Below are 20338 nucleotides of genomic sequence, written 5' to 3'. Positions count from 1 at the left end.
AAATATTAATTATGAGGGATATTTGACTAACTTTACCCTAATTTATTTTTAAGCTATAATCTCTTTCCATTAAATGTTTACTTTTTCTCTCTCTCTCTCTCTCTCTCTCTCTCTCTCTCTCTATATATATATATATATATATATATATATATATATCTCCATTTATGACAAAATCCTACCAAGGTAAAATGGAGAAAAAATAATTAATTGTATCTTGAACTTTTAAAATGACAAATAGTTTGAGACAACTATTTTTAGTAACCACGACAAATAATTTGAAATGGAGGGAGTAAGAAGTTGAGACGATGTAAGGAAGAAAGACCAAAGATAAAAAGAAAGATGCTAATTCTATCGGATCCGACTGCTATGTATTACCCTCTCTCTTCATTTCATCAAGTACACATCTAGATGAGAGACATGTGTTTTATTTTATTTTTAAAGGTCAAGATTTAATTACACTAATTAGTATAATAACCATAGTTAAGTGAATAAATTTTGAAAAACTACTTTCCAACTTTTGATAAGAAAAAGATATTGCCACAGATTTTGTTACCCATTAATATTATTAACTTCATCTTATATATTAATAAATGTTAAATATGTGACATTTAAGCTTAGGTTCGATCAACTTTCTGTACAAGTAAATTTATTTTTGAAATATTATGTTCAGAAACAAGACAAGGGAAGGATTATCAATGTTTACAAAAACCATAAAATAAAAGAACAGGAAAAAGAAAAGGCGAGAGGGCGTCAGAATTACAAATATGAAATATCCAAATTTTAAAATTCAAGGAGAAATTGACTGCTGCACATGCGCGGTGGCTACTGTAATTGACGGGGGGAAAAAATCTGTTCTTTTAAAATATACTCTTTTATCTTTTTCTTTTTTTGTGAAATCAAAGAAAATATTCTTCTAAAGCCAAAATGCTTTCGAAGACTACTGTTTATCAGGCTAAACAAACACATTGTTAAGTTCATCTTCTATAATTTTAATTTTTGAATATAAAAATATAATATGAAATTAATGACATGTACCAAAATTTGTGGGAGATTTATTTTATTACCAAATCTGGAGAGTAGTTTTTCTAAACTTATTCACGTAACTATAGTTATAATACTTGTCAATGTAATTAAATCTTGACCTTCAAAAATTAAATAGGACACATGTCTCTCATCTAGATGTGTACTTGACGAAATGGAGAGGAAGGGTCATAGAGAGGAGTCGGATCCGATTATATCCCAACCATGAAAAGTTTAATACGACATGTGGCTTAAATCTAAAGTACCATTGAGAAGTACCGGAGGAGTTGGTACTGGAGGGGATCTTTACCCAAGATTTTGTATTAGACTATACATTGTAACTCCCTTGATTAGGAAATTGTACAATTTTTCTTTCATAATTGTACATATGTTGGTGATCGGATTTTTGTTTACAATTGAAAGTTAAAATTGGGCGACAAATAACTTGTTTGGTCAAGCTTCTGAAGCCAAAAGTGCTTAGTTTTTTCTTAAAGTGCTCATTTCGAGAGAGCTGAGATGTTTGATCAAATTTTAAGGAAAAAAAAATGTACCAGTAGTATAATTGTGTTTTAGAAGTTGAAAAAGGTAGTTTCTCCTCATAAGCACTTCTTAAAACAAAGCACAAATTGCTACTCTAAATTGATCAAATTATTTAGCCAAACACAAATTTTTACTTTCCAAAAGTACTTTCTCTAAAAAAACTTTTGACAAAGAGTATTTTTCAAAATAAGCTGATCTTTAAAACTTGACCAAAGACACTATCAAACAATTTATTACTTCAGTGATTCAAAAAGTTACACATGCCATACCTATATAATTAATTGCTTATATTTAACTTATCATATTTATTGAACTCACACGATATGATGATTAACAACAGTCATTGTTTTCAAGAAACTTTCTGCTATATGGAAAATGACTGCAATCACAAAATTAATATGTAGAAACATAATTTTATTGGTAAACAATGTGGGTACAATTCTGTTTGTTACCTTGATTCCTCTCTCTTGATTAGCTCCGTGATTCGAGGGCCATTAATATTGCATTTTTCGAACGTAGGATGATTTGAACTTCCTTGTGATGTATTTGATCGCCAAAATGTCGGGCAACACTTTGATATTTTTGAGTTGATTTTGAGGAAAATCAACTTTTGACACGATATCTTGATCTCTTTTTTGAATACCCAAGAATTTATGGGATATTTAAGATCTTGATCTCTTTGTAAATATCTATGAGTTAATTATGAGATATTCGAGATGCTTTTTCAAGGGAATGTTTCCCTTTATATATATATATAGACATGAGCTTGGGTATAGGATAGAGTAGCCTCCAAAAAATCCTAACGAACCTTAAAATTTAAAGACGGATTGGTCTCGTCTTGTAAAATCCTATTTAAAATCTGGTACAACTTCAATGTATACACTCATCCAATAGCTAGGTTAACCAATTCCATAGGTTTTTTCTTTTTTTATCTAGCTCATGAGTTGAGGGTTGTCCTTGCCTACTGCTGGTAGATCAAAAGCTTTGATTTATCCCTACCGTAGCTCTATAAATTCATTTATGTTGCTCCGTTCCTGAAAGTCCTCCATAGAGGTGACGTACTAAAACGTAAAATCATAGTAAATTAAACTTGACGGATTTGGCCTTTAATTTAGTAATCATATTAAATTGCAAATATTGTGTATCTATTAGATCTTTAATTCTCACATGTGCTATTCATAAACAATTGATCATGTTAGATCAAGTCAATGATGGAATACAGGCATACGCAGCGGAAGCAAATAGCCAGGATCGAACTTGCATGTAATATAGACAACACATAATCAAGATATTAATCAAACATAAAATTGATACTTATCTCTTGAAGCGTGAATGCAACCTCGAATCTACCCTTCAAGCACGGGAAAAAACCATCCACGCGTTCATCCTCCAATTCCATGGTCTTCTACTGTGTTACCCGAATAATACCAGAATCTGCGAAATTCATGTCGGCGAATTTCTATGAAAAAAGTGTAGAAACTTGTAAAACCCTTGCCTCCTTATGGAATAAGACCCCTATATTATAACTATAGGTTTTAGGGTTTTCACCCTTTTCCAAAACCTGCTGAGTCTTTATTTTCCACCAAAAAATAATATTCCATTTAATGTTTTTATTATTCGGGCACAGCATGGACCACATAATTTAATTAACGAGGCTTCCTATTATGAAATTAATTCGAAATATCTGAATTAATCCTACCATAATAAATTACGAATTATTCCACTAAAAAATCGTAATTGCACTCCTCAATTCAATTTAGAAATCTTTCATTAAATCTTATTTAACTCCCCATGTTAAGATTACGGATACCAATCAATTAAATTAAATTACTGACAATTTAATTCATTAACTAATTGAATCATTTATATTTCTGCTTAACTTACATCATGTGACGGATACAAAATCCACCTGCAGGGTTTTCACATGAGACTTATAAGCAATGATAAAGGGGTATCATCAATCTCAAAGCCGAGACATGGATTCTATCAACTAATTATTATTTCACAAATGTAATTTGCCATTATCCAATTTACCAGGAATACATAGACCAACAATTGAGTCGTACCTTTTAATAAATCAAAATAATGAACAAGTCACATTGATCATAATAATTATATCAAGATTAAGAGTATGAGTACGTTTAATGAACTAGAGAATTTGTTTTATATATTCAGTACAAAAACACTTATCTCTACTTGGTCCGTTCAATACATACAAACTGTACTAGCACAAGAAGACGGAACTATACCGTTCCCATAATGAAGATACATTAGATTAATCTTGGGCTACAATTATACCGATGGCTTTGTCCAATTTCCATCTTAGATTGTGAACATAAATTTTATACTTATAAGAACCGACGATTTAATCTTCCGTGTATAAGCTAAACTCTATACACTAAATCATCTACTATATAAGTAAAGGATACACATACTAGTACATGATCTATTTAATTCTTTATTAAACAATGAATAAATAATTCTTCTATAATAAATACTATATCCAAACATATGGTTAATAGTATATATCCCAACAGTCAACACATTATATAACTAGTTTAATTAATGTACGAGCAAATTTTGTGTCTATCAATATAAAGTGTAAAGAATATTCATGTAATTATAAATAACATTTATTTAACTTAATAGAAATGAACTATCAAGATTGATGAGATACAATCAATTAACGTTTGGTTACTTTATAAAATAAAAGTGATGTAACTCTAAATAATATTTATCTAACTTAATCTAATTATTCATCTTTATGTTTCGGACGATATCCGGTCACTCCAATTCAAATATTACAAAACCACCAAACACATATTCTAACTTTAAATAACCAGTGGATCTTTTTGTGTACTTTTAACTTCTTTTTGTAATTCAAACTTGCCACATATATCGATATCGACCAAAAAATATAACTAATCTTTTTACTATTTTGATTAAAGATTTACAATAATTAATTCTGGATATTTCAGCAGTGCACCTACAATGAACCTATATAAATCAAACACTCCGACTTGAACATTTCAGAAAGATAAAAATCAAACAAAAGAATAGGCAAAAAAAGGTGTAGCTGCACGAAAGTACTATAAGTTACAATAATTTATAATTCAAAATATCTAAAAGGCATATGAAAACATTGCGGTCAAAGAATAATTTGTTTGACAATCAAAATTCGAATACCATTACATAAATTGGGATGGAGAGAGTATATGTTATTGGTTAGACGATCAAGAAAGAACGACTATATATCTAGGTTAAAATTCTTGTAAATCACAAAAAAGGGAAGAGGAAAAGTATGAGAAGCGTACCTCAAGGCGTTGTCCTATGTTGTTTTATTTCTTATATTATATCATGTATTAAAAGTAATCGCACATGCTTTTGAATTTCGATTAATTGAATCTGCCGCACCGGCGCCTTTCTTTCTCGGTCGTCTGTCTTAATAAGTGGATTCTGACGGGGATTGAACCCGCGCGTGGTGGATTCGCAATCCACTGCCTTGATCCACTTGGCTACGCTTCGGTTTCTACTTTCCGTAAGCGAGAACGAGCTTTTTCGAGTTGTTCAATAGCCCCTTCACGCAGTTCTTCTAAATTTCTAATAGTATTCAAGATCCTCTGTTTTCGATTATCTAATAAATCACTTAATGAAAGTAGATTATTTTTCCATTCCTTTCCAAAATTCCATAATGCTGTGGATCTACTGGCCCGGACGCTTGAATCTATTCCACCGCAAACAACCGAATATACTACTGCAGGATCTTCCGCTACTTTTGTTGTTATTGCTCTCACCTCACACTACGCCACCTCAGCAGCTGCTTCACCTTAATTGTTATTTGAATAAGTAAAAGTTCTATCTTGGTCCGAGTAGGGATAGCATTTCTCCACTGGAAGGGGGACAGGAGATGACCACCTCAAGGCACATCACGACCTACAGGCAACACCGGCGAGACCTGGGAAAGCAACCCGATTGGGTGTTTGAGGATCCATAGTACCTCAATACTTGAATTCTCGATGTAGATGCTACATAGTTGGTTCTCAATCTCACTAATTGGAAGGAAAAGGAGGGCTTCGATCCATCCTCTTTTCCCCCTCTATCAGTTCCTTGTCAGTCAGTCGACTCCCCTCCCTCAAAAGATTGTCGAACTTCACGGTTATTCATCCGCAATGTTGGGCTTTGTGGTCGTTAACGGGAACAAATGAAGAGGAGCACAGCACCCTCCGCAAAAATAGGTATCGATAAAGGAAAAAGCTCATTCTGTTGTGGATGTAGTGCAGTTTGGTAGCGCCTTTGTTTTGGGTCAAAAATGTCACGAAGATCGAATTCCTCCCAGGAACACACGAAACAAAGATATGAACTGGGTAAATAGAAAATTAGTACCTTCAGGTTAACTAGTATTCCAAGAATTGCTTGAAGTTGGTCCCCTGAAGAATATGTGTTTGGAGAACTCTAAATAAAAAGTGTTATAATTTTACAATAATTAATAATTCAAAATATTTAAAAGGTATATGAAAAAATTGTTGTCAAAAAATGATTCGCTTGACTATTGAAATTCAAACATCATACATAAATTGGGATGGAGAGAGTATATATTATCGGTCAGATGATCAAGAAAGAACCACTATAGGTTAAAACATTTCTAAATCACAAAAAGGAAGAGGAAAAGTATGGCATACCTTAAGGCGTTCTCTGATGTTGTTTTATGCCTTAAACTTATATCATGTATTGAAAGCATTCGTCCAAATTAAAGAGGAATAGAAAATTAGTACCTTCAAGTTAATTAGTACTCCAAGAATTGCTTGAAGCTGGTGAGCTGAAGAATAAGTGTTTGAAGAACTATACGTAAAAAGTATTATAAGTTACCTTTAATTAATAATTTAAAATATTTTAAAGGCATATGAAAAAATTTCGTTCAAAAAATAATTTCATTTGACTATTGAAATTCAAACATCATTACATAAATTGGGAAGGAGAAGTATATATTGTTGGTCAAATGATGAAGAAAGAACCACTAAATAGCTAGGCTAAAAAATTTCTAAATCACAAAAAGTAAGAGGAAAGGCATGAGAAGCGTACCTCAAGGAGTCCGTAGCATTTTGCACCCCTAGTATATGTCTTCTTTTGCAATTTGCATCCTGTCCTATTTATTTTTATGATTCGCACCTTAACGTCTTTATTTTCTTGCAAAGTAATGAAACCAATCATTTTTCAAATTTCCCATGAGGGCAAAATTGGAATACAAATAATAAGAAAAGAAATGGCACAAAATTAAATCTTCTACAAAATCACGTCTACTAGCTGCACACAAGAAGTTGGAATTTTGGAATTTCTTTCCCGAGTATTCCACCTTGCATGGATGATCCCCACCCATAGAATTTTGGATTGAAACAAGAAAATAAATTGTTCTGAACAAGTTAAAGAAATCTGATAGTTAACTATTTGTGTCAAATGAAAATCAATACTATAATCTATATTATAGTAATACAGGAAGTTCTAGTAGAATATTGCATGAGTAGTACTTCTAATCTTGGTAAAAGCACCAAATACAGCAAGAAATCAAGTTTTTATTCATTACAGCGCACTCTAAACACCAACTAATGGAAAAGTCAGAAATATGGCCAGAGAGTGAAGCATCCATGACCAAGGCCTTCAATATGGAAGGGCCATTGGCAATTTGGTAAAAAAATTCAATCCTGATCAAGCATGTAACAGGAAACTAATTGAGTAATTGGAGCAAAATACTTTTATGGGGGTTATGAAGTATCGCAGGGAAGAAAATTTGATCATAAAAATGAGTCTGCATGACCAAGGGATAGAGATGGACATGGCGCACACACATCAAGCACTTCCAGTGGCTCCATCTCATCAAATGCAAGCTACCAAGGACTTGCTTATGGTATAGTTAGGGGTGGTTGATGAGGAAGCCACTGAAGAAGGAGACATAACCCATTTTGTGGATTTGGGAAAGCGAAGAAATGATCTGATCTTGAGGGAGGATGTCAGTGATGCAATTTTATTATGATCATCTCCTTTTTATTATTTGTATTTCAATTTTACCCTCGTGGGAAATTTGAAAAATAAGTGGTTTCATTATTTTGCAAGAATTAAAATAAAGAGGTTAGGGTGCGAATTATAAAAATAAATAGGACAGGGTGCAAATCGCAAAAGAGGACATACGTTAGGGGTGCAAAATGCTACGGACTCTACCTCAAGGGATTCTCTGATGTTGTTTTATGCCTTAAAATTAAATCATGTATTGAAAGTATTCGTCCAAATAGAATGAATAGAAAATTAGTACCTTCAAGTTAATTAGTATTCCAAAAATTGCTCGAAGCTGGTGACCAGAAGAATAAATATTTGAAGAAACTTTCTCCCAATATATAATGTATCTTACATTATGTAACTTTAATATTATGTATAAACAACAATAGAAGAATTAAAACAAATACTAAATAACAAACAATAATTTGAAAACAAAGAGAAAAATATAACAAATAATACATCAAACTAAAGATATAGGATGGAAAATATAAAGCTAACGAAGAAAATTCATACGTATCTAGCAGAAAGCGAATAGGAGTTAACCTACAAATCCTTTTGCAGACCAATGATCGATGCTGGAGCAGGTTAATCATCCCTTGTCAATTTTGACGATTTAATTATAATAAATATGGCAAGTTGAAGACTCCTTTTCACTTTTAATTCAAGAAGGAATAAAATCATTTAAGGCACTGTTTCCAAAGTAAAAAAGGATTCCAAAAATAACGGTGAATTTTTTTATTTTTTTTTTACTTTTCCAAAAAATGAAATAGATGAAATATTATAAAGATAATTAAATCTTAATTTGAGAAAATAGTAAATGATTTTTTCTATTGTAGAGTCTTTTAATAAAGAGAAAAAGGTTCAATCAACATTTTTAAGACTGTTCGTGCTTTTAATATAATATAGATTAATGAGGGAAACACGGAAGCAAAAGAGGGACACGATTTTATGCATTGTCTTTTTAAGGGTGTTTCGCTATTAGAAAATAATAAAATAAGTGGGTTTCTTACTTATTTTCTTGTGTTCGTTATGTAAGAAAATAATATTATCCTAAAAGCATTTATTATAATCTATAAAATACTATGGGAGGTTGGGTGGGGGTTAAGAGTGAAGATGAGGTGTCTTGGAGGGTGTCGCTTACACGGCCTTTAGCATCGAACCAATGGATACTTGCTGTCATTGATATTGGTTTTGACCATTTATTATGGTTTTTGCAAATTATTTTTACATATATTTAATATTTTTTTCCTGAGGAAGCGGTGTGTCCGCCCTTGGGGAGCGCACAATCAATGTGGAATGCCACTTTTGAACTTGTTTTCCCTACTTCCACTAGAGAATTTTTTACCAACAGAACATTGGAAAATTGAAAAATATTTTCTAAATATATCTTTCTCCATACGAAGCACACCTTTAATTACTCCCTCCGTCCCAATTCAAGTGTCTCAGTTTAACTAGGCTGGGAGTTTAAGAAATAAAGAGAAAATTTTGAATCATGTGGTCTTAAATTAAAGAGGTGTATAATGTACAAAAATGTGATTTGAATCTTGCGGTTATAAACTTCCTATGTAAGTTGTTTGAATTGTCAACTTGCTAAATACAGAAAGAGACACTTTAGACAGACAAAAAAGGAAAGTAAGACACTTAGATTGAGATGGAGGAAGTAATATTTTTTTAATTTCAGGTTATGCAGGACTAAAACAGAGTACCTGAAGTGCAAGTTCAGTGATGTAACACATGATCCAGAGGTGGAAGTGAAGATCGAGGACCTAGTCATACCCGAGAGAGAAAGCTTCAAATATCTTGGGTCCATAATCCAAGGAGACGGGAAGATTGACGATGATGTCGTACATCGCTTTGGAGCGGGGAGGGTGAAATGGAGGCTCGCCTCTAGGGTGCTGTGCGATAAGAATGTGTTGCATAGGCTTAAAGGTAAGTTTTACAGAGCGGTGGTTAGACCAACATTGTTGTATGGGGTGTAGTACTGGCCAGTAAAGAGCTCTCTGGTTCAGAAAATGAAGGTAGCAGATATGAGAATGCTCAGATGGATGTGTGGGAATATCCGGAGAGATATAATTAGGAATGAAGTTATACGGGACAAGGTGGGAGTGGCATCGGTGGCAGACAAGATGAGGGAAGCGAGGCTGAGTGTCACGACCCATTTCGGGGTCGCGCGAGCACCTACCTTTCCCACCTCGGTAGGCGAACCCTCTAATTGATTATACATCAATTAAGGAAAGAGATTCATTTAAACCAATAGATACTTAGAAATTCAGCGAAAACTTCATAATACATGCAATAAACTCAAGATTTAATATAATTACAACGATGTAACAAATACAGACTCGATCCAACTTCCCATGACCTGGTCTAGACTAGTACAAGAGCGACTAATGATTTTAGGATTGCCACTACATTCTAAGAGTCAACCTCTGTCCCGAAATGAAATGGGAGGAGGCCTTCCAGATAGGCGCCGCGTATTTCCACATATGCTTCGATCAATCACCTGAAACAATCTACACCCCAAAAAGGGTGTAGCAAGTGCAATATCAGTACAACCACACGTACTGATTAAGTATCATAGGCCGATAATGGTTAATAACACATATCAGTAAAAGAATTCATAGATAAACATGATAACAACCCAATCAAGTTATACGGCGATCTACCACACACTGTAAATTAATACCCTTAAGCATTAATTTCACTCTAATAATTCACCCGTTAAGCTCACAACGATATCGGAACTCACATATCATTAAATCGATTGTTTCGGTCTAGTAGTTAACTCATTATCAAGACACCTGTTATCCTACATCACATAGAGAACAAACATATAATTAGTCTTACGGACGGTCTATAGGATACCTCAACAAATTCAATCAATAAATCTAGATCCAAGTACACATCATTGCTTAAGTAAGGCATCTAATCCCAAATGTGCCAAGTCTAAATAAATCAATATGAATCCAATCATCACAGGTAAACACCAAATCATCTCAAACAAGCCATAATGCAATGCAATGCAAGATGTATCAATGCAATTCCATGCATGATGTATGGATGCAATGCCATGCCATGCAAATAAGGTGTACACATGTACTCCGGACGGAAATATCGACGTCTCGGTAGCACAACCCAGTGTGATTCGCGAAGTATGAGTACCACCCGTCCCGAATCTTTGCTAAACAGTCAGACGCGACCCTGGCTAATTGCTCACAGAGGGAGTCTCACCAGCACCACTCTGGGAGACCCACGAAGTCCATGCACTAACAAATGGTTTAGGGATAACATTGGAATCGATGTAATTTCAGACGATTATGGCTCCAAAGAGAAAGACTACCAACAGTTTAAGGGAAGCTTCCAACGCTGCTCGTCGGGAGCCTATCCGAGCCAATTCTGATCAGACGCCTACGCCATAGACTACTCCTACTGCTCTAGCTCCGACAGAGATTCCGGCTCCTCAGACTGGAACAACTAATGTGGATGTTGGGAGTGCCATTGAAATGCTCACACAGTTAGTAGCTGCTCAGGCCCAGTGTCAGGAAGCGGGTCTAACTCTGGAAATCAGGGAGAATTCTCCAGGGCTAAAGAGTTCTTGAGAATGAAGCCCCCAGTCTTCTCGGGGACAAAGAAGGAAGAGGACCCTCAAGATTTCATTAACGGTCTTCAGAAGATTTATAGAATGATGACTGTGATGGAGACAGAAGCAGCTACGTTGGGAGCTCACCAGCTGCAAGGAGTAGCAAATGCCTGGTACGAGACTTGGGAATTATCCCGAGTTAATGATGCTTCTGATGCCACATGGGATGAGTTCGTAGAGGATTTTCTGGACCATTTTATGCCTATTGAGATCCGAGAAACCAGAGCTGAGCGGTTCTTGAAGCTCAAACAGAATGGGAGGACTGTTCAGGATTACTACTTGAAGTTTATGAGTCTGGGAAAATATGCATGAGGGCAAGAGTAAAGAGGTTTGTCACTGGTCTTGATTCTCACTTATATGATGGGGTGAATATTGCAGCCCAGAATGTAGGTATGACTATCGCCAAGATATTGGCATTTGTGCACGGAAATGAAACAAGGCTCAAGAATAAAAAAACTGTGCAAAAAGAGAAAGACAAAGAGTTTAACAAGAGGGTTAAATCAACCGGGCAGTTCAGCGGGAATAGTGCAAAGAACATAAAATTCTTAAACAACAGGTCATCTGGACCCGTTGCTTCATCAGCCAGTGCTCTAGCTCCTAAGTTCAGAGAGGAGAAGAGAGGAAGCTTTCGAGTGTCAGGCTCACAATCTAAAGGAAATTCGAACAGACATGGCTTTCACCCAGTTTGTAATACTTATGGAAAGAGACATTCAGGGACATGCCGTTCGGACATGGATGGTTGCTTTGGATGTGGCCAGTCAGGTCACTTTTTGAGAGATTGTCCATTTACTAAGAAAGGTATAGGTGGGACCATAACTCAATCCACCAATTCGGTTGCAAACAAGAACACTCAGGCTCAGTCAGGTAGAGCCCCAGCGAGATCAGGGAATGCAGGTGGTGGTCCAAACCGCTTGTATGCTTTAGGTGCTCGACAGGATGTTGAAGGTCGTATCGATGTTGTCACAGGTACTATCACCATTTTTAGATTCGATGTTTTTGCACTTATGGACTCAGGATCCACCCTTTCTTATGTAACCCCTTTTATTGCTAAAAAGTTTGGAGTCAAACCAAAACCATTGTCCAAACCTTTTGAAGTGTCTAACCTTGTTAGTGAGGCAATTCTAGCCAGATATGTGTATAGGGGTTTTCCGGTGATAGTGTACCATAAGTTGACAATAGCAGACCTTCATGAGTTAGAAATGGTAGACTTTGATGTGATCATAGGGATGGATTGGCTATATTCTTGTTATGCGTCAGTTTGTTGTCGGACCAAAACAGTCAAATTTGAATTCCCAAATGAGCTAGCCTTAGTTTGGTCTGGTGATTCAGTAGCACCCAGAGGTCAGTTTATCTCTTATCTGAAAGCCCGAAAAATAATTTCTAAGGGCTATATCTATCATCTAGTCCGAGTTAGGGATGCAGGTGCCCAAACCCCCACTCTGCAGTCAGTTCCAATAGTCAGTGAGTTTCAGAAGTCTTTCCAGAGAACCTTCTTGGAATCCCTCCTGATAGGGAAATAGAGTTCGGAATTGATCTACTCCCTAGCACTAAGCCTATCTTTATTTCGCCATACAGAATGGCTCCAGCAGAACTCAAATAACTCAAGGCTCATTTAAAAGACCTCCAAGATAATGGGTTCATCCGCCCCAGTGTTTCTCCATGGGGCGCACCAGTTCTGTTCGTGTGAAAGAAAGATGGTTCCATGCGTATGTGTATAGACTATCGCCAGCTCAATAAAATCACTATCAAGAACAGATATCCTCTTTCTAGAATAAATAACTTATTTGACCAACTTCAAGGTGCCAAGTTTTATTCTAAGATAGAACTCAGATCTGGTTACCGTCAGCTTAAGGTCAAGAAAAAAGATATTCCTAAGACAGATTTCAGAACCAGATATGGGCACTACGAGTTTTGTGTTATGTCTTCTGGGTTGACGAATGCGCCAGCAGCCTTCATGGATATTATGAACAGAGTGTTTAAGCCATATCTAGATCTCTTCGTGATTGTCTTCATTGATGATATTTTAGTATACTCCCGCAGCGAGTCTAATCATGCTCAGCACCTCAGAGTAGTATTGTAGACACTTAAGGACTGTGAGCTATTCGCAAAATTTTCCAAGTGTGAATTTTGGCTTAATTCCGTGGCATTCTTAGGCCATGTTATTTTCGGAGAGTTTATTCGAGTTGATAACACTAAGATTGAGGTTGTCAAGAGTTGGCCCAGACCTATCTCTGTTTCAGATATTCATAGTTTCTTGGGTCTAGCTGGTTATTATAGGCGTTTCGTAGAGGGAGTTTCCTCCATCTCAGCTCTGTTAACTAGGTTGACTCAGAAGAAGTCTAGGTTTCAGTGGTCAGATGCTTGTGAGCGTAGTTTCGAGGAGTTGAAAACAAGGTTGACTTCAGCTCTGGTTTTGACCTTGCCGGAAGGGACCGAGAGGTTCGTAGTTTATTGTGATGCTTCAGGTGTGGGTATCGATTGTGTCTTAATATAGCATGGTAAGGTTGTAGCTTATGCATCTCGTCAGCTCAAGGTTCACGAGAAGAATTATCCGACTCATGACCTAAAGTTGCCAGCCGTAGTTTTTGCACTTAAGATATGGCGTCATTATTTGTATAGAGTGTATGTGGATATTTTCACAGATCATTAAAGCATGTAGTATATTTTCAATCAAAAAGAGTTGAATCTTAGGCAGAGAAGATGGCTCGAGTTGCTTAAGGACTATGACGTGGATATTCTCTATCATCCAAGGAAGGTGAATCTTGTAGCCGATGCTCTCAATCGATGTTCCATGGGAAGTTTAGCTCATGTAGATGTAGGTAAGAAAATTTTGATCAAGGAAGTCCACCGTTTAGCCAGTCTTGGGGTTCGACTATTGGACTCCGAGGATGGCGGTGTGGTTGTTCAGAATAGAGCCTTTTCCTCCTTAGTCGTTGAAGTTAAAGAGAAGAAGTATAAAGATCCCTACTTGTTGCAGCTGAAAGAGGAGATTCACTAGCATAAGACGACGACTTTCGAACAAGGGGGAGATGACGGAACCTTGAGATATTGAGGCAGATTATGTGTCCTAGATGTAGACGGGCTCAGAGAGCGAATTATGTCTGAAGCTCACCACTCCAGGTATTCCATTCACCCAGGTTCCACAAAGATGTATCACGATCTTAAGGAGATTTATTGGTGGAATGACATGAACAAAAATGTAGCAGATTTTGTGGCTAAGTGTCCAAATTGTCAACAGGTGAAAGCCGAACACCAGAGGCCTGGTGGCTTGGCTCAGAATATTGATATTCCTGTTTGGAAGTGGGAAATGATAAATATGGATTTCGTAACAGGTTTACCTCGTTCAGCTATGAGGGATGATTCAATTTGGGTTATTATGGAAAGACTCACGAAGTCAGCACACTTCTTACCAGTTAAGACCATGGATACAGCGGAGGACTATGCCAAGTTGTATCTTTGCGAAATTGTCAGACTTCATGGGACTCCAGTGTCTATTATTTCAGATCGTGGTGCTCAACTCACAGCAAAATTTTAGAAATCCTTTCAGAAAGGATTAGGTTCAAAGGTTAACCTTAGTACAGCTTTTCACCCTCAAACAGATGGCCTGGCAGAGCACACCATTCAGACCCTTGAGGATATGTTGAGGGCATGTATCCTTGATTTCAAAGGTAATTGGGATGATCATCTACCTCTTATTGAATTTTCTTACAATAACAGTTACCATGCTAGTATTGGGATGGCACCGTTTGAAGCTCTTTATGGGCGGAGGTGTAGATCACCGATTGGTTGGTTCGAAGTTGGTGAAGTAGAGTTGTTGGGACCAGACTTGGTCTATCAGGCCATGGAAAAGGTCAAGCTAATTCAAGAGCGTTTGAAGACGGCTCAGAGTCGCCAGAAGTCTTACACAAATGTGAGACGGGGAGATTTAGTGTTTGAAGTTAATGATTGGGTATTTCTCAAAGTCTCACCTATGAAGGGTGTCATGATGTTTGGTAAGAATGGGAAACTTAGTCCCTGCTATATTGGACCATACAGAATTCTGCGAAAAGTTGGTCTGGTAGCTTATGAGCTTGAACTGCCACAAGACTTGGTTGCCGTACACCCAGTATTTCATGTGTCCATGTTGAGAAAGTGTGTGGGAGACCCTTCGTTGGTTATCCCAACTGATGACATAGCAGTCAATGATAGTTTGACTTATGAAGAAGTCCTAGTGAAAATCCTTGATCATCAAGTTCGCAAGTTGAGAACTAAAGAGGTAACCTCAGTAAAGGTCTTGTGGAGAAGTCAGAAAGTTGAAGAGGCTACATGGGAAGCTGAAGAAGACATGAGGTCCAGATATCCCTATCTCTTTGAAGAATCAGCAGAAACCGGTGAAGGTATTGTACTTCCCCTCTCAGATCCTTCCTTCTATAGTTTCCATTATCGGTATTCAGCCTGTTAGACAGTCAGTTTAATAGTTACTCAATTTAACAGATAATTCAGTCCAGTCCCTTTCAGTTCAGTTTTCATGTGCTCATGACAGTTAGTGTGCACATGTCTCAAAAATCCCTTATGACCAAAATCCATTATTCGAGGACGAATGATCCCAAGGGGAGATATTGTAACACCTCAGACCTTTAACCTAAGCCTTGACCATGATCTCAGACTTAGAAAACCAGATAAAGAATGTGAGAATTGGAAATTTCACTTCAGCTGTCAGATAGGGATTTACGCCCCAGAATACGAATCGTAAAAATCAGTATACGGCTCGTATATCAAGTCGTAAAGTGATACCCCAAATCACTGTGCATTCTGGAATTTGGCATGTGGAATTTTATATTATTAAATACGGCCCGTAAAGTGGGATCATATTTAAGAAGGAAACTTAAAACAATATTTCTGTTTGGAGCATGCTGAAATACGGTCCAGGTTTACAGACTGTAAATCAGTTTACGAACCATATTTTGGCCCGTATTTCCCAGCCTGCACCAGAACCTATAACTACCAGCCTTCAGTTGTTTGTTTTGTTTTTCATAATTTCAAGCCCTAGAAATGAAGTATTCTTCTCCCAACAATCCAAAACAACAAGGTAAGTCATTCCAAACTCTTCCAAATCAGTTCTATCATATATGCTCTTAATCTAACCATGAAACCATGTTCTTAACATAGGGTTTTCAAGAAAACCTAATTAAAGAGCATAAAGAGCAAAAACTTGAAACTCTTTTTCCAAGACCAGATTATTATTCTTCAAGTTTGGGAGCAATTCCAGCTATGTTAAGCATACTATCTACATGAGGAACATTGTTTAATCATCCTCATAACTCAATTATAATAATTCCCAGAAATCCTACAAGTTCATGATTTTGCCCTAGTTCTTGATTTTCATAACCTAGGGTTAGAGCTCAGTTTTCTGATTATGTTCAAACTTATTATGCATGCTATGGACCCTAGCTTAATCTAAAAGACTTGTAATTCAGTCTACGAGTCTCAGATTGCAGTCTAAGTCAGCAGTCAGGTTACAGAGCCAGTAGTCAGTTTTACACTTGTTGCTTTATGTTTGATTGGGCCTAAGGCCATAGTTATGATTCATATGCAGAGGCCATAGCTTGAGATCTCATTATTTATTGGGCCTGAGGCCATAGTTACATGATATTTGCACAGGTGGTTTCTAGACAGATCAGCTCGTGATATGGGTATTCAGTTTCATTATACTTTATTGTTCATGTATCCCTTATCATTGCTTTATTTGCTTATCATACTTGTACAAATCAAATGTACTAACGTCCTTATGCATGGTACCGCACTTCACGGTGCAGAGTCTGACTTTTAAGAGGATACAACATTCGCTTAGCTTCCAGCACTTGATTACATCAGCTAGTTGGGGATCCCCTCTCATCCAGGGCTTCCCGTCTATTCCCAGTTTTTCGAGTATTTGTTAGTTCATTAGTATTTGAGGCATGTCAGGGTCTTGTCCTGACCTAGTTAATCTTTCAGTATTTTGATCATAGAGGTTTCATAGACCCAAACTTTAGTCAGTTATGTTGGTTTTGACTCACAACATCTGTTTTCGCATTTCATTATTATATTTGAGTTAGAGCATTCTCTTGCTTCATGTTATATCTTGCATGCTTCCATGATACAATTGTTAGATTCAGTAGCCATGGGTTCGCTCGGTTATAGACAGTCAGGCACCGAGTGCCATGTCGCGCCCAAGCCATGGTTTGGGGCGTGACACACAAGTACCAACAATGGGGTATGACAACAATATACCAATATCACAATACCAATAGTGGGTATGCCAACAATATATTTAATCAGAATACCAACTGTGGGTATGTCAACAATATATCAATATCACAAATACCTCAATGGGTATGCCAATAATATATCTGAACCAAGACGGATAGCGAGGTCTAACCTCTATCAACAACTATGGCATCGAGCCAACACAATAGAATTATCAAGCACGACACAACAGGGTAGCTAGTCCCAACACACAGCAGGTCAATTTACATTATTATCACCTCCTTAAACCAGCCTATTATTTTAGAATAAGAAATCTCACCTTACACTTACAATCATTCGTCACAACTCTTTTTAGAACTCAATCACAATCGCAGGTGTATTTTATCCTCCCATTTATCCACTAGATTCACTAGTAACGGCATAACACAATAATTACATATTACGGGAATTTCTCATCATTAGACACAACAATAGGGTTCACCTGCTACTTCCAAGTCACATATATCCACCGATATTAACGAAAAACCACATCAAACAACCTAAGGAATCTACAGGCCACAAGCCCGAACACACAAATCACACAACAATACCATCCTAAGATTCCATCCCAAATATCAAATTCCTATACATGCATTCTCCGTTCCGTCTAATACACGAATATATGAAACTAACCCAAGTCTACCGAAAGGGAAGCCATAACCTACCTGGCAACCGAACAGCTGCCACGAACCCACACGTTGCCTTGTCTTTCGAAGCGTCTCCAAATAACCAAAATCTATCACATATGAATTCTATGTAAGAAACCATGAATAATGATACCCATATTGGCTACTTTCTATTCGGGTCAAATTCTAACCCTTAATTTAGGAAAAATAGGTATCAAGGACAAAACGGGAATTTTATGATCAAAATACCAAATTCAATAACAAAAGGGTAAAACCCATTAATTTAATCATAGGAATACTCAATTAATTCTTAAAATCATCATTGTTAAGAAACCCCCCAAATTTGGGTCTAAGAACCCTAACTTTGATTCAAGAATTTCAACCCTAGAATGGAAGATTATTGGTTAACAAGCCTAGATATATCATTACCTAGCATAAATATCAATATTAACATCATTTATTCACAATCTAGGAAGCCAATTCGTTTTTAGAACTCTTTCACGAAAAACCCCAATTTTGGGTTGAAAAACCCTAGGTTTGCATGGAGATTTTTGGAAGAGGAAGGGTTTTACAAAGACAAAATGATGGATTAATCAACGAAAAATATTAAGCATGAGATTTATACCTTACCCATAGGAACAATCTTGAGAAATAACCAAGAATCCATTCATCCCCAAGCTTCCAAGAGAGAAGGTATCCTAAATGCGGTCCAAATCCGACATAGTCTCTGTTTTTCCTCCATTTTCGTGAAAATATGACCTCAAAATTCTGATTGGATGGTACCATTGTATTCCTCATGAAATTTCCTTGAATTTTGGCATTTGAATCGCCTCATTTGGACTTAAAATGGGGGAGATATGAGGGTTTTTATATTGGACCCGACTTTAGTTTTCTGCGGGACCGCCGCAGCGGAACTGCAGCGGTCCTAAGGACACTGTAGCGGTGCCGCTACATCCGTAAGGGGACCCCTGTAGCTGTTACCAGACACAAGATGCCCCGGTTTTTCGGTTTTCGCCCCGGGACTCCGAAAGCTCATCCGAAACCCGATTTTGACAAACCAAATATGTAGCTATAGGTAAAAACACGCTATGAACTCATTCGCACACTCAAAATTCCCAACGGAGATATTGTTGACTAAGTCAACTCCCAAACCTCAATAACCATTCCCAAATCAAGTCCCAAAATGCACCCGAGTGCATAACGATCCGAACCAAACCCACCAATCAATCAAAAATGGTCATCCAGACCTCTCAAAATTGACAAATTTTTTAAAGAAATCCGTTCACCCAAAAGTCAACTCCCGGTCAAACGATTTTCGCTTAAAGATAATTTTTTCTAGAAAACATTCCAAAGTTCAAAACGATGCCTAGGAAGTCATGCCAACTATCTTCTTGGGTCAAAATAGTTCTAACGAGACTTAGGAATGGGTCAACGAGGGAAAAAACGGAAGAATCACGGTAACGACAAAACGGGTCGTTACACTGAGATAGTTCGGTCATGTGAAGAGGAGGAGTGAGAATGCGCCAGTAAGGAGGTGCGAGAGGTTAGAAATAGTAGAAGTTATGAGAGGTAGAAGTAGGCCGAAGAAGAATTTTGGGGGGGGGGGGGGGGGGGTGATTATACAAGACATGACACGACTTCAGTTGAGTGAGGACATGACCTTAGATCGGAAGGAATGGAGGACAAAGATTAGAGTAGAAGGTTAATAGGTAGTGGGATTCAGTTATCGTGTAGTCTCTTATGCTTCGATGTGTATTACTATTTATTGCTGCATTTGTTTTTCCTCTTGTTATAAGCATTATGATCTAGTACTCACGTAGTTTCTTACTCTTCGATGTGCATTAACATTTGTTGAAACATTTGCTTGGTATCTTGCTATTTTACTACTATACTTTTTGTTTCTGCTTTGAAGTATTTTTCTGTTCATTCAACTTTCTTTTCTCTTCTTTCCTTCTCTTTTACTTTTTTGAGCCGAAGGTCATACGAAAACAACCTGCAGTCTGCACCACAAAGGCAGAGATAAAATCTGTGTACATTCTACCCTCCTCAAATCCCATTAACAGAGTCACACTAAGTATGTTGTTGTAATGTACACGAAGAAATCTAGGAGGTGTACGGAGATAAAGGAGCCCTGAATTTATTGACTGCATTATTTAAAAATGGAGGCGGCTAACCCGGCCTTGACCATATTAACGAGCTAGAA

Source organism: Lycium barbarum, chromosome 5 (genome assembly GCF_019175385.1).
Source record: "Lycium barbarum isolate Lr01 chromosome 5, ASM1917538v2, whole genome shotgun sequence".
Taxonomy (NCBI): Eukaryota; Viridiplantae; Streptophyta; class Magnoliopsida; order Solanales; family Solanaceae; genus Lycium; species Lycium barbarum.
Note: the sequence above shows the minus strand (reverse complement) of the source record.